This window comes from Lepisosteus oculatus, chromosome 23, assembly GCF_040954835.1.
Source record: "Lepisosteus oculatus isolate fLepOcu1 chromosome 23, fLepOcu1.hap2, whole genome shotgun sequence".
NCBI classification, from domain to species: domain Eukaryota; kingdom Metazoa; phylum Chordata; class Actinopteri; order Semionotiformes; family Lepisosteidae; genus Lepisosteus; species Lepisosteus oculatus.
The window spans coordinates 8,051,679-8,073,098 of NC_090718.1; the positions used below are offsets into that span (position 1 = coordinate 8,051,679).

Genomic DNA, 21,420 nt, shown 5'->3' on the forward strand with positions numbered 1-21,420 from the left:
ATCCATGGTATTGATTATCATGAATATATGCAGTATCTTCATGCATAAATCCAAAAACTCTGGGGAATGATGCCAGGTACATTGCAAGTTTCTTTCTTCAAGCTCTGTAACATACTGATTGAAAGGCTGTGAATGCAGGACCATGTCTTGTACGTTACAAGTCTAGTTACTTCATGTCTCCAGTCAAAGAGGAACTCCTTTCTTATTGACAGTTGAGAGACATTGATTCTTTTCTTGTAAGGGTAAACAGCATAATTTGGAAAACGCACAAAGTAGGATTATTTTTTGAGTGATTTCCTTATCATTTACATTATGACAAGGGTATTCAAAAGTTTTAAAAATGGCTAGTCCCACAGAACTAAGAATGCTTTAAATAGCATTAGGAGGCACAGGCATTTTCTTCTCAAAGAGATGTAAAGACAATAAAGATCAATAATGTCTTGCCTTATTTACACTCCCCACTGCTGATAAAACTGCCATTTGAAGATCTTGCTCATATTATCATTACATCTATAGAACATAATAACAGTTACAAAATAGAGGAGGCCATTCAGCCTAGCCAACCCATTTTGGAGTTAGGAGCTCATTGATCTGAGAATGACATCCAGCTGTTTCTCGAGGGAAGGCAGGGCATCAGCTTCAACAACATGGCCGGGCAGCTTATTCAATACCTCAACAACCAGCTACTGAGCTGAGAACTACTGGTGACAAGTATTGTATTGCTGATCATAAACTGTAGATACTGTGGTTCTTATTGTTATCATATTGTTGTTATCCTACTAGAAACAAAATGTATTCAGGTATTCACAAACTGCGTTCATAGCCTTTATTTGACAGGATCAAAAGAAAGAACGGGATAGCGGTCAGTCTTCGGCAAACAGAAACAGCAAGGGTCTTTCACGCATGCCTGAATCTTCTGTGTCATATCCCATTACATCTGATGTTTGCACTTCTTAAAGTCCAGACAGTTCCTCCTCATTGAGTACTGCATAAGCCTACACAGACGGAGGTGATGTGAAAACTGCTGGGCAGTCTAAATCTGCAGTAAGGACACAGAAGGTGCACGGATCAGCGGGGAATCTCTGTGCACCTGTTGTTCCTGTCAGGAAGCATGTCAGAGCAGCTGTGCAAAGTGAGGTGTCAGGGGTAGGATGGCAGGGAAGCGTGTGGAGGCTTCGCTCTGAATTGCCATTAACTGCAGGCTCAGCTCTTTCTCTTTTCTTAATTTTCTTTCCAAGCACATCAGCAACACCTTAAGCCATCTAGATTACAAACTAATTCTTACATACTTATGTTTTACATGCTTGTTTTGTTCATCATCAGTAATCACACTGCAGTTTCTGAAAGAAAACCAAAAATCTATACATTAAAAGACACTAGTCGTTATTTCTGGCAAGCACAAGCTTTAGAAAAATGCTACCAATTAGTTTTCTTATAGAAGTCTAAAGTGCTGTATTCTTGTACTGTTTGTGATATGTTGATCTAATTGACTTCTGTATTTTGATGCCAATTTTCACCCCTGTAAGTCATTCAATATTAATGATATGCACTTTTCTGTGTAGATTTTGTTTTATACTAGGAAAACAAATTCCCCCAAATTATATGACAATCATCATACAACAACAATACATTTTCCATTGCAGCCTTTTCTTTCAAGCTTAACTAATACACAACAACTAAACCTTAAACATTAAATTAAAGCCCCGGTTCAGGTCCTCAGTTCGGCAAGTGTGCATTTTATTACCTGCTCTCAGTGCATATGGTAGCTTTGGCCCCTGCCTTAACCAGAGGGCATTGAAATCAGTGGGTATGCAAGCAGGACAAAAAAGCTCATTCTCATCCTTTCACAGAGACTGGCCCCACCTCCTCCAGCCAGCCCCCCTCCCTGCCGCCCCCCACAGCGTGGAGAGGAGCAGGAATTTAAAATACTAACACCCGCCAAGGCCACTGGGAAGGAGTCTTTGCTCACATGCCCAAGCCTGACCTACTTTTCCTAATGAATGCCACAGCAGAGCAGTGGAAGATTCATGCCAGCCTACCCTGGTGCTGTTCTGCAGACCTGTGCCAGCACTGAAAGAATCCAGCCGATATCGGGGTAGGTGTTTGCTCGAGCCAGCTACAATGCAGAGGAATTGCTTGTGCTTGGCTAGTTCTTTTTTTTTTGTCCAGAATTTCAAACAACGGGTGTTCTGTAACCTTTATGTTCTTGGCCATATTGGACACAACTAAAACACAACCGACATACAGTAAATGAGGAATTGTGTTCATGCATGGGGAAACACAAATGGGAAAAAAAAAAGTGCTACTGAGGAGTATTTGATTAGTTGGTAAGAAGTATTCGAGAAAACCGCCGTAAAATACACCAATCGGAAAGAATGTTTGAAAAAGCATGCTTTGTGGATAAAAGTTAATTATCTGTCACTCTGACACATTTTAATGTACACCGTCAGTCATAGAAGACTAGATGAAGCTATCTTTAAGTGCCTGGCTGGGAGTTTTCATTTTATGGCTTCTTGCAAACTGATACAATACAATTATGTTGCAGAACGCACAATTTTCATTATCTGGGAACTTGGATTCCAATACAGTTTTCATTAACAGACGAGAAGTGACAGCAAAACGGTATTCAGTCTCATCAAACTGAATGAAGAGGGAAGAATAAAGGAAGCTGCCATCAACATGAAATGCACATACAAACCAAATTCTTTATTATAAAACCCTTTTAAATTCGGTGCAAGTATCAAAGACATCATAGAGGCCTGTCTATGTAATACGACTGAATGTCTTTATTTCTCTCCTGGTCAACAATACCAGAAGACAAAAGCTGGTGATTTCACAGCACAATATGTGTATTATAAGTGAATATTTATATTAGGGTTACTATTGATGTGTGAAAGTAAGTTTGAGATTTATAAAGGGAATACTGCTATAACAATAAGATAAATTCATATTTTCACAAGTTAATTTTAATCTAATTTAGTATTCGACAATAAACCTCTCATGGTCTTGGTATTTTAAAGAGAGCACTTATTAAATTCACACGTTTGGGAACCACTTAACTTAACTGGAGAGCAATTAATAGAATAGCCATTTTCATTTCATTTATAATATGCTGACCAGACTAAATGACATAAGTGAAAAGAGAAGTATAAGTGTGATTTAGTCATCCATAATTTACTTGTGACTGGAACAAAAAAAATAAATGAATGTGTAACAAAACCAGATGAGTAAAGAATGGAAACCGAGAATTATTTGAAGCAAACCTGTCTTTCAGGTACTGTAATTGAAGAACATTCTTTAAAAAATATGAAAACAACTTTGACATCATGAGAATTATGGAATGCTGCGTAGAGTAAATGGCAAGTTTTGTGTTTATTACTTTAAGATATTACATGAAGCTTGATTAGGAGAGCTTTAACCTAATGATCTGGCTAAAGATTAAACTGGTCTTGCTTATCATAAGCAAAATCCTTTCATTGGGCTTCTGTTCAATAAAGCTACATACATTTAGAAACTTTGCCCTTTTGAGCATTGCTAAAAAAACACACTTTGACGTGTAAAACATCAGAATGCCTTGTTGATTTGGCTTTTGGTTGTCAGTTGTGAGGTACCCTTGGAAAAGCAAAGAATGGTAGTACTTCTACTTGATATATTTTTTGCAATTTGAGTGCATTCCAAGTACAGAGTGCAAACATCCTGATTAACTATTGATCACGCTCCACTTTTATTAGTAACTCCAAGCAAAATAGGCAGAGTAACTTTTTTTATTTTCATGTTTCTTTGCCCTTTGCCCAGCGTGAGGCCATTGAATTAGGCATTAAGTGGAAACTTAGCGAGCATACCGACCTACGTCACATTTTAAAATATTGCTGGTATTTTAGAATATCTGTTTCCATCGATATATAGAAAATGCATTGAACAACAATTTCCAGCTCATGTGGACTGCTGGTTTCCCTAGTTACTGGCCTAACCAGTGAAACAGAATGCTTGTAAGGTGCCACTTCATACAGTATACTGTGTGGTCACATGGTGATGCCACATTTTTCTGTGTAAGTGAAACACACCAAAAAAAAAATCATCGCGTGTGTCACAATAATTAGCAGGTATCATCAGTTTCTTTCCGGCATCAGCCATCATTACATAAAATGATGGAAGTCTGAAAATGTGTGGAATGTGAATGCATCAGAATGTGGCACTGGATTGTATCAACTCAAACAGCAAGCTCTTATAAGAGACCAATAATCTTGATTATTTGATTAATTAAACCTATTGTGTACAACATTTTAATTGTAGCTGACTGAGGCTGTAGTTGAAAAAGACTTTATAAAACCCTAAATATGTTAAATGATTCAACACTATTTTCCCCCCCCAATGTGTACTTGAAACTTTCCTTTGAAATATATTTTTTGGAAACACTATGCACTTTTAAAACTGGGTCCCCAAATGCGTTTCGATCAATGAGGCACTTCAGTGTGTCAGTTCCTATTAACAAGTCTGGAGCCAAGTGTGCAGAATCATTAGCAATTTACTATTACCTTCACATCTTTCACATCTTTCAATTGTGCCATTTATAAATCAAGTGAGCAGCTAAAATAGATACATAATTGCTCTACTGTACATAATGTCATTTTCTAAGATACACATCAACAACAATGTTTCTAGACATGACTTTTTAATGTTACCTTGTCAATTTAACATGTTGAAAGTGAGCCTACTGTGTGCCGAACTGGCCTGAGTGACTGGGGTAACTGGAAATGATATTTGCGTGCTACTGAGAAGATCAATCAGCACGACGACATGTCCTACTGTACATATCTTTCATCAGTTATGCATTGTACCGGCCACCAGAGACTTCTGATGCTGCAAAAGTAGGAGTGTTAATGTAGCCTCTGTGAGGTCCTCACTGATCTGTTTGAGAAGCACAAGGGTAAACCTGCTACAGTATGTGAGAATGTTTAAAATGATTCTTTGGATTTATTACTTTTTGAACTGATAATGTCAGGTTATAGCTTTATGCTTGACCTCTGGTAGCATACTCATATTCTTGTAGTTGGCAGGAAAGCGTCTATGCTATACAAAGTCCTTTTGAACTTTTAAGAGCTTTTGAGTTATTTTAAAGCTTATGGAAGGCACAACTATTTGTATCCATTTCTGTACTGAACCTTTATTTTTACCATTTTATTATCATTTGACAAAATTATTTTAGCGCTAGCGCTGTCCTGTTTATACAGTACATCCGTTTGTAGTATGCAGTGACCTACATAGTTCAGTACATGGATGATGACAGGAGATTGCAACACTTTACAGACTATCTCTATGTCCTCAGAAAAACATGGGGAAAATACAGGTGACAATAAGTGTTATTCCAGTAAAGACCTGATAATTCATCCATTCCTTAATTGGAACCCTTTGTAAGACACAAGTTGAGTGAGTCTGCTGCCAGGTTTCAGGGCCCATAAAGGATTTGCAAAACCTAATGTGAAGAAATAGAGGAAAAATCACAGTGAAGCTGGCCTCCATTTTCAAAGAAACGACTTAATAGGCACTACCAGGACATCACAAACATGCTATCTTGTTGGTTTTGTTCTTCCACCAAAACAGAGCAATAAGAAAAAAATATTGTAAATCCAGATGCCAGTCAGAGCAATTATAGCACCAGAATGTGAAAACTCAATACTTCAATTGTTATTGTTGTGGCAACCAGGTCAGCATACACAAAGCTTATTTCAATACTGGCAGGCCCTTCCAATACAAATGCCTTGGCAAAGCTTTCATCAGGCCTTTTAGCACAAAGTTCGAATTGCTGGAAAAATAATAGTAGAAAAGAAAGAATGTCTAGCAACACAGAGCCTTAGTACTCATATTAAATACAAAATTGACAATAATAATGAATAATTACATCAAAAACAGAAAAAACAGTCATTTAATAACAGCAACACAGTATCACCTGTGAAAAAAACTCTTGAACAGATTGACTGTAGTAGGGGAAAGAAGGGAGGGGAAGTCTCAAGAGATTTTTTCCTGGGTAATTCTTTTAATAGTTCTGTACCTACTGTAACTTTGAAACATCCCCCCATGCCCCAAAACCACGCTCATGTCTGTATTACTGTATATCGAAGAAATGTCTGTTCCTGCATCCCTCATGTCTGTTTCTGCACATGTAACAGGTTTTATCTGAGCCTGCTACAGTAACGTAATGTTATAGGGCCCTCAATAGCCTCTAAAACTGGAGTCCCAGCTTTTGTAATAGCAGAATTCACCATACTGAGGCGGAAGCACTCTGACATTTGCAGGCAGTTCCAGTGCTGTTTGAATCTCAGCAGGTGAAGCTGTACACACCCAGCAGAAAGCTGATGTCAGTAGTTTGGGAAAGCATACAGTATTAAAAACCCTGTAAGTGTAGTTCACCACAGACTGCTGGTGAGCAGTTTATAAAGCGGAAAAAAAATTATAAAATGTGGATTTCTATTTGTCTTTTTGATTTAGAGATCAATGCTATCGACCACATGTGAAGCATTGGATCAATTGTAATTTATTTGGCTGTATGCTGCTCAACTGTTAAAGGTATAATTAGAAGACAAGAGAAAAAGATATAGCTATGCCAGAGCAACAGGAAGATTTTGGTGTCCAGGTCCTTAACAGAATTACCTATTTATTCATATTTGAAAAAGATCCCATTACAACTTCAACTGAAGTCCTAGGCAGTCGCCTGTGATGTTTTATAAATACTGTCCATTTCCTCTGTTTTGTCCAAATAAATGCAAAAAGAAAGGAAAATCAAAAGTTGTTCAATATTCTCTCTTTACTGGTTCTTCAATTTTATGCACAGTTTCATTTATTATTAAATGTAGAAAGTCCAAATTAAATCATGCACTACATACGGATTTTTAAAAACATTAAGCATGCAAACCTATTCCAGAAGCCAAGCTGCATTATTTATATAAAAATCCATTACTGGCAAATACTTAAAATGATCACACGCTTAGAAATCGTTCATTTACTTGCTATTTTTGTGTCAGCAGTGGGGTTTTTATTTGACAAATCCACGCTAGACCAAACAGTCTGAAAATGTCTCCACATTATAGTACTCTGTGATCAGACTAAGCCTTAGAAGCACTGAGAGACTGATGAATAAAAAAAAACTTTATACCTTGTCTTTTAGCTGATCAACTTTACATGCAGTATATGCTGGGGGAAAAAGAGAATAGGGTACAGGTAGTTGTTTCAGAGTGAAACAAACCACAAAAATTCAAGAGTCCTTTCTATTGCTCTTATGGGCAGATTTAAAGTTTAATTTTTGTCTGTTTCTTAAGCCACTTGTGAGTTATCTCCAAGAATTCAGTCCTTGACAATTAGACCTATGCCTCTGAGAGGCAAACATCTTCATGAATCCTAATAAGTTATGCATGAACACAATATAAGGTCCTAATTATACAAAATGTTGCTGACATTAAGGTCAGACTATTGAACTGTTGTTAAAATGAGACAAGCACTGATAAAAGGACATCATTCTTTGTTATACAGTATGTGAGTTAAAAGAAGCTACGAAAATGAGCTCCAACTGAGGACAAAACTCTCAGTCTGTCTTTTTTGGTCATTGGTTAACAACCCTATATAGCATATGTGTAAAACCAAAATATCAAAGAAGTAACAGAAAACAGAAAAAACAACATGAATGAAAACTTATCACTAAGGGTATGCATTCCATATTGCAGCTCATACTTGTCAGTGGTTGGCAGCAGTAACCTGGATGTGTCAGAACAGTGGAGTTACAAGGTGGTTACTTTCTCTTCAACCCTACTGGGTCACTCCCATCAGCAATGCTGATGGCGTTTCTAAGGACCAGTGAGTGGTGTTATGGAGAGTCAGCTTGAAGGTCAAAAACTACCAGGAAACCATGGGGTCCTGGAGATGACTAAGCACTCAAGGAAATCTGACTCACCTGGAAAGCCCTTGCCTCAGGTACATCAAGGAAGGAGTCAAAGCAGTCTGGGTCTAAGACGGAGAAAGGAAACTCATTTTTGGAGGAGGAATGTGAACTGGTGATTTTGAACTTGGACTGACTGAAGAAGGTGATTTTGGATAAAACAAAAACATGGACTTCAATATGGGACACAAGGATAGAGAGAAGGTGCGTGTTCTTAGTTATGATTATATATACTGTAAACCGCATACTTTCAAGAATCAGTGGCTTTTATTTAACTGTGCTCATAAACTGCTTAAAAGGTTGCTCTGAACATCACAGGCTACTACAGTACTTGTGTTACAAACATTAGTATTGTGAATCAAACCACCATATCTTTAAGCTTATTAATAGAAAGGAAATAAAAAATAATAATCTCCTTATTCTTTCACAAAGTCTTTGCTTGAGTGACATTCTCTCTTCTCTTTTTCATGAGGATTCAGTCCCAAGGCACGTGCCAGTCTTTGTCATTATTCAGTGGCATAATTGTGTTTTCCATTCATTTCATTATCACAAAATAATTGTTCTCCTCAATGGTTCTCTAAGTTTGATGGTCTTTGGTACTGTAACCGTGAAGATCATATTACAGACTGCAGTGAAGCAGCTTTCTATTTCTATTTCTATTGGTTTCCTTATACTTCTTAAGAGGCTTCCTTACTGTGAATCAACATACAGTACAAACCCTGCCTGTATGTCTACAGTATGTCTACCTTTTCAAATCACAAAGATGTAAGCTTGTCCAACATTTTGCTTAATGTAGAATGATTTTGTAACTGCAGCACACCTTTGAAAGTTCTATACCCGAGCTGATACGTTTGCTGTCACAAATTAGAGCCTGAAAACAATTTCATGTTTAAACACAATCTTTCAAAATTCAAAACGTTTTTTAGGCAGTGACTCATATCTGGTTTAATGTTATAATTCTGCAGCTCTACCTGAGGTGTTTTCATTTTAACAATGCTTGTTTCTTCAAATCGAATCGAATATTTATTAGTACTGTACTGTACATAGATTTGTTATCCCTGTCTAAAATGCTCAGAATGCTACTTCTCTTTGCTTCTGTGCTTTTTATATCAAATTAGGCTCGTTCTGTTTTTAACCAAGGATCTTGTGACAGATGTGCTCAGAAATGGCTCGGCAGAAACAGAAAGTGAGTGCTCCAGATATTGTGTAAGTCTAATAAAAATATGTGATGGTAAAGCCTAAACACAGACAAGATGAATAGGTGCTGGAAAAGAAGAAGTAAAAACACAAGATCATAATAATAGCTCCACCTGAACAATTGTTGTCAAACAATGTTTTGCCTAGTTCATATCTGTCTAGATACTGTAACTCACTACAAGAGTGGCACAGTGGTTAGCTGTGCTGCCTTACAGTGGTGGGCCACTAAGTTCCATTCCTGGACTGCAACCTGCATGGAGTTTGCATCTTCTCCCTGCGCTTGTGTGGGTTTCCTCTGGGTACTCTGGTTTCATCCCAGCTTAACTGGCAGCTTAACTGGCGTATTTAAAAGTATCCCCAATGTGAGCGTGTGTGTTTGTGTCTGCCCTGCAGTGGAATGGCATCCTAACCAGGTTGAATCCTGCCTTGTGCCTGTTGCTTGCTGGCTTAGACTGCAGTTTCCCCCAGAACTGTACTGGATAAAGTCAAGTTTAGAAAATGGATTGGTGGAATTTTTACTGCATCTTCCAGTAACCTAGAATTAGGAGATATTTCCTTTATGTGAACACCCCAGGAAACACAGTGTCATATCCGGCGCTCTCCAGATTTACTCATGCTCAGATGAAATAATGACAAAATGTATAGATTGGAAAATGTGTTGCTTTCCAAAAGCTATACTGCATCTTAGGTTCTGGTATGTTCAAGGGGAGAACGTTGAACGTTGCTCAAGGTCCTTATGAGACATTTGGTGTCCATCCTTGAGTTAAACTACAGATCTTTGATTGAAATGAAGGCTGAAAAGTGAAAGATGGCCCGTCAAGAACATTTCGCGTGCAGTTAACCCCTCCTTTGCTTGTTTAGATATTTGTTTCTTTAGATTGTTTGGCATGATTTCAGCCAGTTTGGGTTTCCTGCCAGAGAAAACCAAAACCAGTTGTTGCACCATCTGGTTCTTTCTGCCAGAGAGAACAAAATGTCCTTGTAGTTGTATGTAATAGAGCTGTCAACAGGGGTTCCAGGACCCAAGAACAAGCCCAAAATGTCAACATTTTGTTTTTGCCAGGTTTCTTTTCAGGAATATTGGGTGAATGTAATGGACTCCCAGTGATATTTCACAGAATGGGTAACTTTTTATACCAAAATAACACTGCTGAGCATTTCCATAAAGCTTAATATTGGCATCATCTGACCAGAAATCATTATTTTAACTGTCATTTAGATCAAAAGACTCAAAACGGAGTCTTCTCATAAGAGGTTTCTTCCTTGCATCTTGGCTGTGAATATCACACTCACCCGCTCAACATCAATAAGCAGTTTAAGACCCTTTTTATCCTCAAGATATCCTTTGGATTTATGACTATCCTCCGGACATATATGCTTTCAACCTCAGCCTGTTGAATAGCTGAATTCCTTAAGTAACAGACACTACTGGGAAAAGCAATGGATTTGTTTGCAGCCATTCCTTAACTTGTACGTGTTCTGTAGGTCAGTGACCATTTGCCTAGAGCAGTGGTTTTCAAACTTTTTGGACCAAGTACCACCCCTGATCAAACCAAAGCATCCAAGTACTGTAACACCTACAAGTCATCTTCTCATGGGAACCCCAGAAAATCTCAATGACCAAGATGAGCGCATACAGTACACATATAATAAAAACAGCACCGAGCACTTACCATTTCAGTGAAAGGGGTGAGCCTGTCTGGTCGAGCAAAGCAGGTGTGAATTCATTGGTTGAGAATTGATACCATTCACAACTTTGAAAGCAGAGTCTAACAGATTTTAAAGCTGCAGTGCGTCGACTTCACATCTGGACCACCCTCTCTAATCCGTGCAACTACACCGCTGTATCTGACTGTTATGGCTCTAGCACCGTCTGTACAAACTCAGATGCATTTTTTCAGGTCAATGCCATTCTCTTCGATAAATTCATTCAGAAGCTGAAATATGTGCTCTCCTGTAGTTTTTGTTGGTAGCGGCTTTCGGAACAGAAAGTCCTCATGGGACGTGTCCTCAAACTCATATCTAACGTAAAAGAACAAATTGGCCAGACTCTACAGACTCATCTAATTGCAGTGAAAAGCATCTGCTCATCTTAACGAGCTCTGTCAACGTACTTTTGACATAATTTGCCATATCAATAATTCTACGAGCGACTGTGTCATTCGAAAGGAGCAGCAGGTCGAGCTGTTTAGCAACCTTTTCTCTACACATAATACGTGTCAGCTCTTTTGCCAACGGTAAACACACTTCTTCACAAATAGGGTGGGGCTTACCTGCTTTATCAATCCGCATGCTCTCATTTCCCCCCGTTTCCATTTCAGGAGTCCGTCTCAGAAGTTAAAATAAGTTTTTATTTCATGCGCATGGAAGCGAAACACCAAGACGCTCGGTGTATTTTTCTCAAATTAACCTAGAACAGTCCCGAAATATTTTTCTATCACGCTTTCCTGGGCTCACAAGTTTGGCATTGGTCCAAAATCACGCACGTTCTCCTGCTCGATGTTAGCTGTTTCAATTGGTCAGTTAAGTTTGTAGCACGGGTTCCTATACAATGTATTAGAATTACGTAGTAGCTCTTGGGTCCACTTAAGTATTGGCGCACGCTGTATCGTAGTACGTAGGCTGCTTATTTGACACACAAATTCATTTTATTAAAATAGAAAATATGAAAACCCGTTTTAATTTTTCAGTGCACGCAACAAATGTCCAGGGTCATCTAGCGTACTAGCAGTGGTACGCATACCACCGTTTGAGAACCACGGCCCCTACACCCTTACAAACACTCCCTAACCTCAGATATGACCATGCACGTTGCTCTTGAAAGACTTCTGTGAATTATCTCCTTTCATACCCTGGGGGGAAAGGATACCATCAGAGGCCTCCTAAAGAGTTCCAAAGGCATGCATTGCACTTGCAAGAGCAGAATGTCAATATTTTGTTTTTGCCAGGTTTCTTTTCAGGAATATTGGGTGAATGCTGTGGCCCATATGTTTTCTAGACTTGATTTATGACAAAAAATGACTTTGCTCCGTGCAATATTATTAAGATTATAGCATAACACTTTTAATTTCTTATGGAGAAATATAATAAATATAAATATTTATCAAATTTAAAATATTTCTGTTATATTTCTGTTGTTTATTGTTATTTCATCATGGGATAAGAATATATCTGGAAGGGGCTGTATATATGTATTTTTTCGTCTAAATCCACATCAATATTTGTTCTTACTTTTCCAGTTTTAAATAACAGGATGCAGGCTGAGTAGCTGAGCTTCATAATTTAAAATTTACCTGTATTTATTCAATTAGTTATTGGTTATTTTGAGCCCAAGGAAATGAGCCAAGTAGGAATTTGGAATTAGACTGTTGCCCTCATTGATTAACCTTAATGAAAGTGAAATGGTCAAAAATCAGTATATGCTCGTGGTAAATCAAGTTTAATTTACAAAGGATCCTGTCTTTATTTGTGGTCTGGTGATGCAATGTGAATGTCTGTTTTTAGAAGTTACTTAGAAACTATATTTATTGGAAAAACTGAAAAAAAAACAATTCCAAAATGCGGCCTTTCAGAGACAAACAGGAAGTAAATGAAGAGCATTTTTGGAGTGTTTGTGCTCTGTTTTAGCATGCTGACATCCGTTTCAAGTGTGCACTTCCATATAGCTGGTTAATTTAGCTGTTACCGAAAGGAAAGTCAATGCAATGAGGAAATACTGACATCTTCATTCTTTTTTTTTGTGATGCTATGAGATTTTTTCTTTACATTGTAGCCTGTTCTTGTCATGTAAGTATCGATGGCTCATCCTGTTGACTAACTAACTTTTCTGGTTGTTGGAAGAAGAGGAAGAAGAGGAAGAAGAAGAAGAAGAAGAAGAAGAATATTTTGTGGGCAACCCACTCAAATCGCTTTACAGGTAATGGGGACTCCCCTCCACCACCACCAAAGACCATTTCAGAATGATCAAGACACTGCTTTATATCGAACGGGACCAATAAATAATAATAATTGCTTACACTTATATAGTGCTTTTCTGGACACTCCACTCAAAGCGCTTTACAGGTACTGGGGACTCCCCTCCACAACCACCTGTGTGCAGCCCCACCTGGATGATACACCAGTACTCTCCCCACGCACCAGCTCTCAGTGGGGAGGAGAACAAAGTGATGAAGCCAGTTCAGAGATGGGCATTATTAGGAGACCATGATTGGCAAAGGCCAATGGGAAATTTGACCAGGATGCTGGAGTAACAAAGTCTGTCTTTGGACGGTGGGAGGAAACAGGCGCACCCAGAGGAAACCCTCACGAACATGGGAAGAACATACAAACTCCACGCAGGTAGCACCCCGGATCTATCCAGGGCCTCAGTGCTGCAAATTATCCATGCCAACAACTGCTCCACCATGCCCACCAATTTAATTGATAAATATCATTTCATCCATCCATTCTTCCATCTAGTTTTTAACCTTTTCATTGCAGGTTTGCTGGGGAGCTGGAGCCTATCCTGGCAAGCAACAGGCTGAAGGCAGGATACACCCTGGAAGGGACATCAGTCCCTCACAGTGCACACCCCAGTGTGTCTAATTTAAAACAATTAGAGGACCTTTAACATCCTCTACTGGTGAGAGCACTGTAATTGCATCTTGCCACTCCCTGTTAAATGATATACAGTATTTTTTTTTTTTTACAGTTTTGAATCTAAAGCTACCTTTCAGATAATCACTATTGTGACTTTATTTGAAAGCAAAGACATCTGCAGTAGGTATTTACCTTCCAATTACTGACTCTAGGAAAAGAGCAAAGGCATAGGAGAAACATGAATCATTCTAATTTTCTTTGGGTTTTTGGAGGAAGTATTATTGACCAAAAGATACTGACAGTGTGTTAATAGCAGAACATGTGTTGTCAAGACAAAACTACACTGGCTGAAGTATTGCATCACAAGTACAGAAAAGCCATCTGAAGGCAGTAAAGGCTAAAACACAAAAGTAAGTTTCTGTAATACAAATTAAAAACAAGAAACCATCTATTTTCTGAATTGTTTTGAGGAGTTTCGTTTTCTCATAGAGTACAGTGTTCCCAGTGTTATGAAAAGGTCAGATGAAGAGAGTTTAAATTTTAAGTTTTACAGGTTGTATGGTCATAAGAACTGCTCCTGGTCCCTGGTTTGATTGTGACCACATGGGTTTTTCCCCAGGTCTACCAGTTTCACCTCTCAGTCCAAATATTTGCCGTCTGGGTTATTTGGCATCTCTAATTTGTTCCTCGTGTGCCTGTACCTTGTGCCTGTTGTCTGGGGGATTAAGCTCTTGAATCACTGTGACCATGTGTCGTATTAAGCAGTTATTGAAGGTGGATGGATGAAGTGCAGGTTGTATTTGTTGAGACAACTAGAAATATGAAGCTTTCTGTAATTATTTTAATGATTTTTTTTCTTCACCCACTGGACGTGTTAAAGGATAAAATCATTAAAAATATTATGGCTTGAATTATGTTTTTGTTTAACATGTACAAGAGCTTGAACTACTAAGAGATTCGGAACTGCTGTAGAAATTATTTGACTAATAGTTAGATGGCGTGTACTTCCCACATACCTCAACACCAGACAGATCTCAGGGAAGGCAGTAAATGTGTGAGACAACACTGCCAGGAAGAAAAAGCTGTTTTGTCCACTTCGTGACTGAGACTCTGAACAGCCAGGCTGAAAGTTGATACTAAAGAACCCCCTTAAGAGACAGCAACAAAGTATAACATATTTTAAAGCTGCTCGTCTGTTTTATTTTTTACTTTCGGCCCCTTTCTGCACTACTGATCACAGGAAACTATCTGAAGTTATTCTTTGTAATAGGTATACTATTTTATTTTAATTAAAAATATCTTGGAATTTAAATGAAGACATTTCAGTGCTTACAGTATGTGATTGCCAGACATTGCTTAGTGACCCACTTTGTGCTTTCCCAAGTGGTTGTTTATTCCCAATCACAATAGGAACATTAGTTTAATTAGCAAATGATAACCCATTAAATAAATGTAATGTGTTGAGCATTATTGCAGTTTTTATTTCTCCATCTATGACTCATCCAATGGATGTATCATTTTGCCACACAAATTAGATTCCCATAAATGTTCTTTTCATATTATAACCGGAAGCTCTGGTGAGATAATGGTGGTTTTACTTTGTTTTAATTGCTGTAAAGATATTTTGTCTATGAGGCAGAGAGCTATAAACCATGTACATGGAACGGACATTATTCTGTTGGGGACAAGGAACCCTGTGCAAATAGAGGAAAAATAAAAAGATCTTTTTCTCAGTATAAGACCCAGAGGGGTCAATTAGATATTAATATAAATTGCCTTGCCTTTTTTTCTGTTGGCCCCCTGCCTTTCCAAATATTTGCTCTTGTGTACAAGACAGGAGGCTAGAAAACAGACGAAACACAGCATGTGCCAGACAACAACAGTCTATTAATGAGAGAAAGGAACATGAAGTTTGGATGTACATTCAAATTAAAAAGGTCCAGGCATCAAAATCAAATTCCATCAATCAATTCCAGAACGTTTTGAACATTCCTTGTTCTCTTTTTTAGCAGTTTCATGTCTTGACAGTGGGTAAAGATTTTTTTCTTTTTGTTTTTGAGGTATAATAACCTCACCCCGGAGGCCCTATTTTCACCGTAAGTGCACCCCCCCCCCCCCCAACACAAATGAATAATGAATTTATTCTAGTAAAGTATGAATGCCCAGATTGGGAATTTTATTCCTTTCAGAGATGAATTTATGTGGATTCAGTTTGCAAAAAGGTTCTTTGAAAATGTAAGAGCTTGGGAAATCCACTGGCGAGTCGGAATGACCTGACTAACCTGTAATCCAAGCTGAAACTACCGGATGCTGGTCTATTGCACTAAAAGCCTAAATATCAGAAACGTTTTGTGGTGTCTTTTTTTGACTGGAAGACAATGCAAACAGCCAGTGGAGTATCTTTACATGAGCCATGTCCCCGTGCAGTACATTATAGTAGATAACTTCCTGTCTGAGTAGAAACAAAAGGTCATTGATGTACTGGGAACGTATACATTTAGTTGGCCTCAAAACTGCTTATCATGGAGCGGCGAAATACGTCAACCAAATAATAATTGACCCATGGAAAGCACACCTAACTGGTGAATACTGTATGGGCTGCTTTCTCCATTGTCCTATTTGTGCATCCACTAAATTTTGTTGCTGCACAGCATAGCAGCAGTTTTCAAGGTTTCAGTCAGCCAATTGACTTCATTGACATTGCGTATAACGCAGTCCTCTTCAAATCTCTCTTGTTAGATCAGACGTACTATGGAAATCCCAAAATATTGTATTGTACAATAGAAGGTAAGGGAGAAAAAGAAAAGTTTGGAGTTCTGATGTACATCCAAACGCAGTGACCTCTGATTATCTACTGACAAAGAAGTGGATTAAAAACCCTAGCTCGCCTAATGAACAGAGTGTTCTTGTGAACAGTTAGTCACCACTGTGAACAGGGGAATGAGTGAGACTGCATCATCTGCCAAGATCAAGCAGTCTACCTACATTGACACCTAATCCTGGGACTGAGTAGGAATAAAATGAAAACATTGCAATATTTTTTTTAGAATTTTAGTATTACCATTTTCTTTTTCAACTTTATCATACTTGTAGACCTACCTACTTTGCAGTCGTTTCATCTTTCTGTCTCTGCTTACAGTGACTAGGCCTGTTCTCACATGGGGAGAACACGTCAAGCCTCCCAGCTTTTGATATGTGACGATCTCCATAACAAAGGTGAAGCATTTTAGTGCCCATTGGAGGAGAGATCTCTCCTCTACCCCCACACTTGCAGGCATCTGGGACATCATGGAGAGTCACAGTTCCTCAAGGAGCCAGGAAAGCCCTAGCTGATTAATCCCAATCCTACTCCTAGTGTAGAAATGTGTACTGTATCACTACTTGGGGATCTCCTGTCACCATGGGTTAAAGACGTAACCCAGACTCGAACCTGTGCCGTCTGGATCGAAGAACTTAAAAGGCATTTGGAGCAAGTGTCTTTGTCCTCCCAGAATCATTCAATATTGTATCCGTATAGGAACAAAGTCCTTCTCTTTTCGTTTGACTGCACCAGTGCTATTATTGACAATAGTTTCCACCCTGAAACAACAGGTTTTCTTTTGCAGTTTGACTTTGACTAAAGGTAACTCAACTTGTTATCCAAGTGGCGATTATTTATGTTGGGGAATGATGTAAAACAAGAAATTAACAAATAAAGTTTGTTAGTATACCATCTCAGACATCCAAAATCTAAACAAAAATGTCTCCATTCACCAATATGGCCTCAAGCTTTTCATTGCACTGACACTGCTTCTGACCTGGTCGGATTTGTTTGGATGGGTTATTATTGCTTCAGATGGATGTGATTTTCTCTTAACCAGTTTTTTAAAAAGAAGGCTTTGAGGCAGAAAGTAAACATCCTTCTGCCTTCAGATAGGCAGGGGGGGCAGTAATTAGATCTCTTCTCATATTTGTTTTTTTTTGGTTGTTTGTGCTTGCAACCTTACAGGTTGAACTGACCTTAACCTCTAAACAGTGGCTGATAAGTGCAGTTTACAGGTTACTGAAGGTACTTTCTGAGAAGAAAAATATTTTTTACTCTGCTTGTGTATTCTGTCCATGAGCACAAGATGAGATTCTTGTCAATTTCAGTTGTACACAAAACATATTTTTTTATCCTTGAGAGCTTGCTCATTTCCCTCTGTTGAAAATATTTTGCCATTAAATCCTCTGGCCTTCCTGGAATTTTTAAAAAATAGAATTCTACAAAAATGTATTTTCAGTGAAGCACTGATATCTTAAAAGTACCAGTGTGTAAAATGAATAGTTAGATCTGAATTCAGGTCACAAGAGGTTCAAAGCTCAAACCTAGGCTGATAATATCCTTATGTGTTGCTCCTTGTCCTTTGAGAACATTTATGCTAATTATGTTGTCAGAGCCACATGTGGCACCTGTAGGTATCTCTTTTAGCTTGTATTATTCATCAGCATGGCCAGACTCTCGCCCCTCACTTTATCAATGTCTCAGCTAGACAAAATAATAGACTGCACACCTTTTAATAAAGACAAGTCATGTCAAATAACCTGTGTCCCTTTGGTGATCTTATATCAGACACTCGTGTGTTTGCAGAGAGAATATGGATTTGCCTCATGTTAATGATCATTGGGATACATTTTTGTGACTTTCTTGTCTTGCCTTTTTTTACAATAAAACCGAATAAAAACAAATTAAGCTTTTCTACCAGCATCACTCTCTATAATCAGCCTTTCCTGACACCCAGGAGGACAGAGGGTCCAGCTGGCAGGAGGCACACTGATCTCTCACACATCTCTGATTAAGAATAAATTCAGAAGGGCAAACTTAGAAAGCATCAGCCTGTAAGTTATTTAGGGCATGTCACATATAAGTCCCAGCAATCCACATTTGGATATTAAAAACAAACTATAATTACGTACAGCGTAGATATTGCTTGTAGTACATATTCACTTTGCATAATTATATGGATATTTCAATTAAAAGGACATTTAAAGGAAAAAATAAGCAATCCAAGTCTTTGACTTGACCACATCCAATCAGTTGCATGATGTGCTGAAGGTCTCAACTATTTATTTGATTAAACATATTGTACTTTAGAAAAACATCAAATAACATGCGACCCCCAGCCACAGATACATAATTCTAAACTGCAAGATAAAGCAAAATGCTGTTTTGTCCATTTTTTTAACTTGTTAAATCACAGTGTTCTGTCACTTGTCACTTGTCACTCCTAGGAATAAACTGTGTAATATATCTTGTATACTCTTCCCTTGATATCCTTAAGCTTGAAATTAGGACTAAAAATAGTTGCATGTTTTTTTCTGGTACTGTATTTCAGATTGGATTTTGTTATTAACACTGGAAGGAGTTACATAGCGCACTAACATAAGTATTTTTTTATTTCAGAAAAACATGAGCATAATGAAGCAATTAACTCTTGTAAGTTTATTTAAATTCTTGTGTTTGAACATCTGCTCCCCCTCCAACCTGTACGCCCACACATGCTCTCCCACACAGATCCACACATGAAGATGCTGTATACAGTATATACAACCTCCTATCCACACACACATCCACGTGAAATCCGCTCTCCACCACCCACACAGAAGTTCATCTACCTAATAATCCACATGTAGACCTTCAGGTATACATGCTATCAAGCCCTCTAGATCAATTAAATTGATTTCAATCATTTGACAACACTGTTTAGTTTCCTACCTTAATCAGTGGTTAATATGCTGCAGTGTTAAGAAATACTTCAGAGACTTTGGATAGCGGTATAAGTTTTGGTTGAATTCCTGTAGAGAAAATTGACCAGTACATCTACTCAACAGCACAATGAGTTTTCACCTCTGGAGAACGAGAAGTAGACAAATCAGGCCCACTTCCTGCGGCTGACCATTTGTTTTAGAAAGAAAGAGGCAAAGAGCACAATTAGCAAAGAGTTCCTTTAAAGCTCCATATGAAAAACAAATTCAGTCCAATAGGAAACAGTGATCCCAAGAATTATCTCCACAAACCAGTACTTATTGGAAAAACTGCTCACTAACTGTACACTCACTTTACACACAGCATTTAGATCCAGCAGAACACAAATTTGCCCTCTGGACCACACATACCAAATGGACAGTGTGTACAATTATCATCACTCTAGTGTCGTACCATCGAAGGTGGCATTTATCGATGCCAAATCTAATTTGTTTTGCTTCACTCGCAACCCGCTTTTCACTACATCCTGTTGAAACAGTGTAGTCATGCACTGGATCTATTTTTTTTCTTTTTAGGAAAATAAATGCTTGCAGCCTTCTAATTAATGCTTTTCTCCACAGTGAAATTAGATTAGGCTCTGAACTTGCTCTTCATGACATTCATTTCTGAGGTTCCATAAAGCACAGAATTTATTGTCGGAATCTGACATGGTTACATTACGTTCTTTGTTGAAACTGTGTACAGATTACCTAGATATCCCGTGACAGGATTAAATTCTTCAGACCTCCCCCCTCCTTGCATTGAGGGCTTTAGAAACCTGATGTTCAAATCTTTTCTTCCTTCTTGGTAAACTCTAATTAAGCTGTACTGGCATAGTGGGGAGAACAAGAGATGAGAGAGTGAGGGAGAAGAGAGCTTTTAAATGAAAAACAAAATGTTTCCCTCCAATAGAACACATGTGGGACAAAGAGCTTGTCTGAAGTGCCCAACACAAGAGAACTCCGTGAGCTGGCAGCCCTCAAAGAGCAGTCTTTTCGAGACTGCATTTGATGTCAGGCAGGCTCAAATCATTACACTTTCAAGTGTCAGGTTCCAAGAATTTTGTAAAACATTAATGCAGTATTTCACAGGTGATGCAGGCAATCAGTTTGAGATTAGGGGATACTCTGAAGATACTAATCCTGGAGAAGATCAATATACAGTAGCAAGTGAAGCAGAGTCTTCTCCGCTAAGTGTTTTTCCCCCATTTTCCAGATTATGAAAAGTAAAGGCATAAGGTTCAGGACTGGAGTTTCAATCCTGAGCAAACAAAGTTCTATCAGAAAATAATGAGACTGTTATAATGGAAATTGTAATTTCTCCTCTCCAGAAGGAACTTCTTAAGGACTGTAATGCACACATTTCTCATACCTGTGTCATTCTATGTTTTTTTTTAATTCAGCTGTATACGATACTGTTTCTAATGCATCTTTTTTTCATGATGAAACTAATAGTTTCAATGGGTTCTCAAAATGGTTTTAGGCAAGCAAGGTTATAGTGCTCCTTAGCTCCAGACACTACCTTGTACTCAATTTGTATTACAGTATGTGCCTAGACCCGGAGTCTGTCTTAAATTTCCTGGCACAAGGTTTCATGTTCCACCAAGATCCTATTTTTATTTATGTAGTTCAGGCAGAAACAGGAAATGTGCGTATGTCACTAATAATATTACTACCTACTGTATAATACTATGTAGACGTATTTGCTCCAAAAGCTGCTGCAAAAGCAAACCATTGCATTTTTCCAGGAAGACAGATCATTTCTGCAAGATTGGCAAAACTCTTCTTCTGTGGCTCCGCTTCAATATGGGATCTGTCACTAGGTGTCCAGAACAGTATAGGTGAAGCTCAAAGCTGACCGCTAGATCTGTTTGCTTTTCTCCGGCTTTTTGTGCTGCTGGAGACGAAACCAAGACTTTTTTGTTTTTGAGTAAGACACTGTTTCATTTTGGAAT

General features: G+C 38.3%; 1 long non-coding RNA gene across 1 annotated transcript; it reads left to right on the top strand.

Annotated features, from left to right (window-relative positions):
- Positions 1-1,953: 1,953 nt before the first annotated feature.
- On the top strand, positions 1,954-14,950 carry LOC138224737 (uncharacterized). Its single transcript, XR_011183162.1, has 3 exons — positions 1,954-2,095; positions 12,965-13,040; positions 13,604-14,950. It is a non-coding gene; the product is annotated as an uncharacterized lncRNA (long non-coding RNA).
- Positions 14,951-21,420: the final 6,470 nt, after the last annotated feature.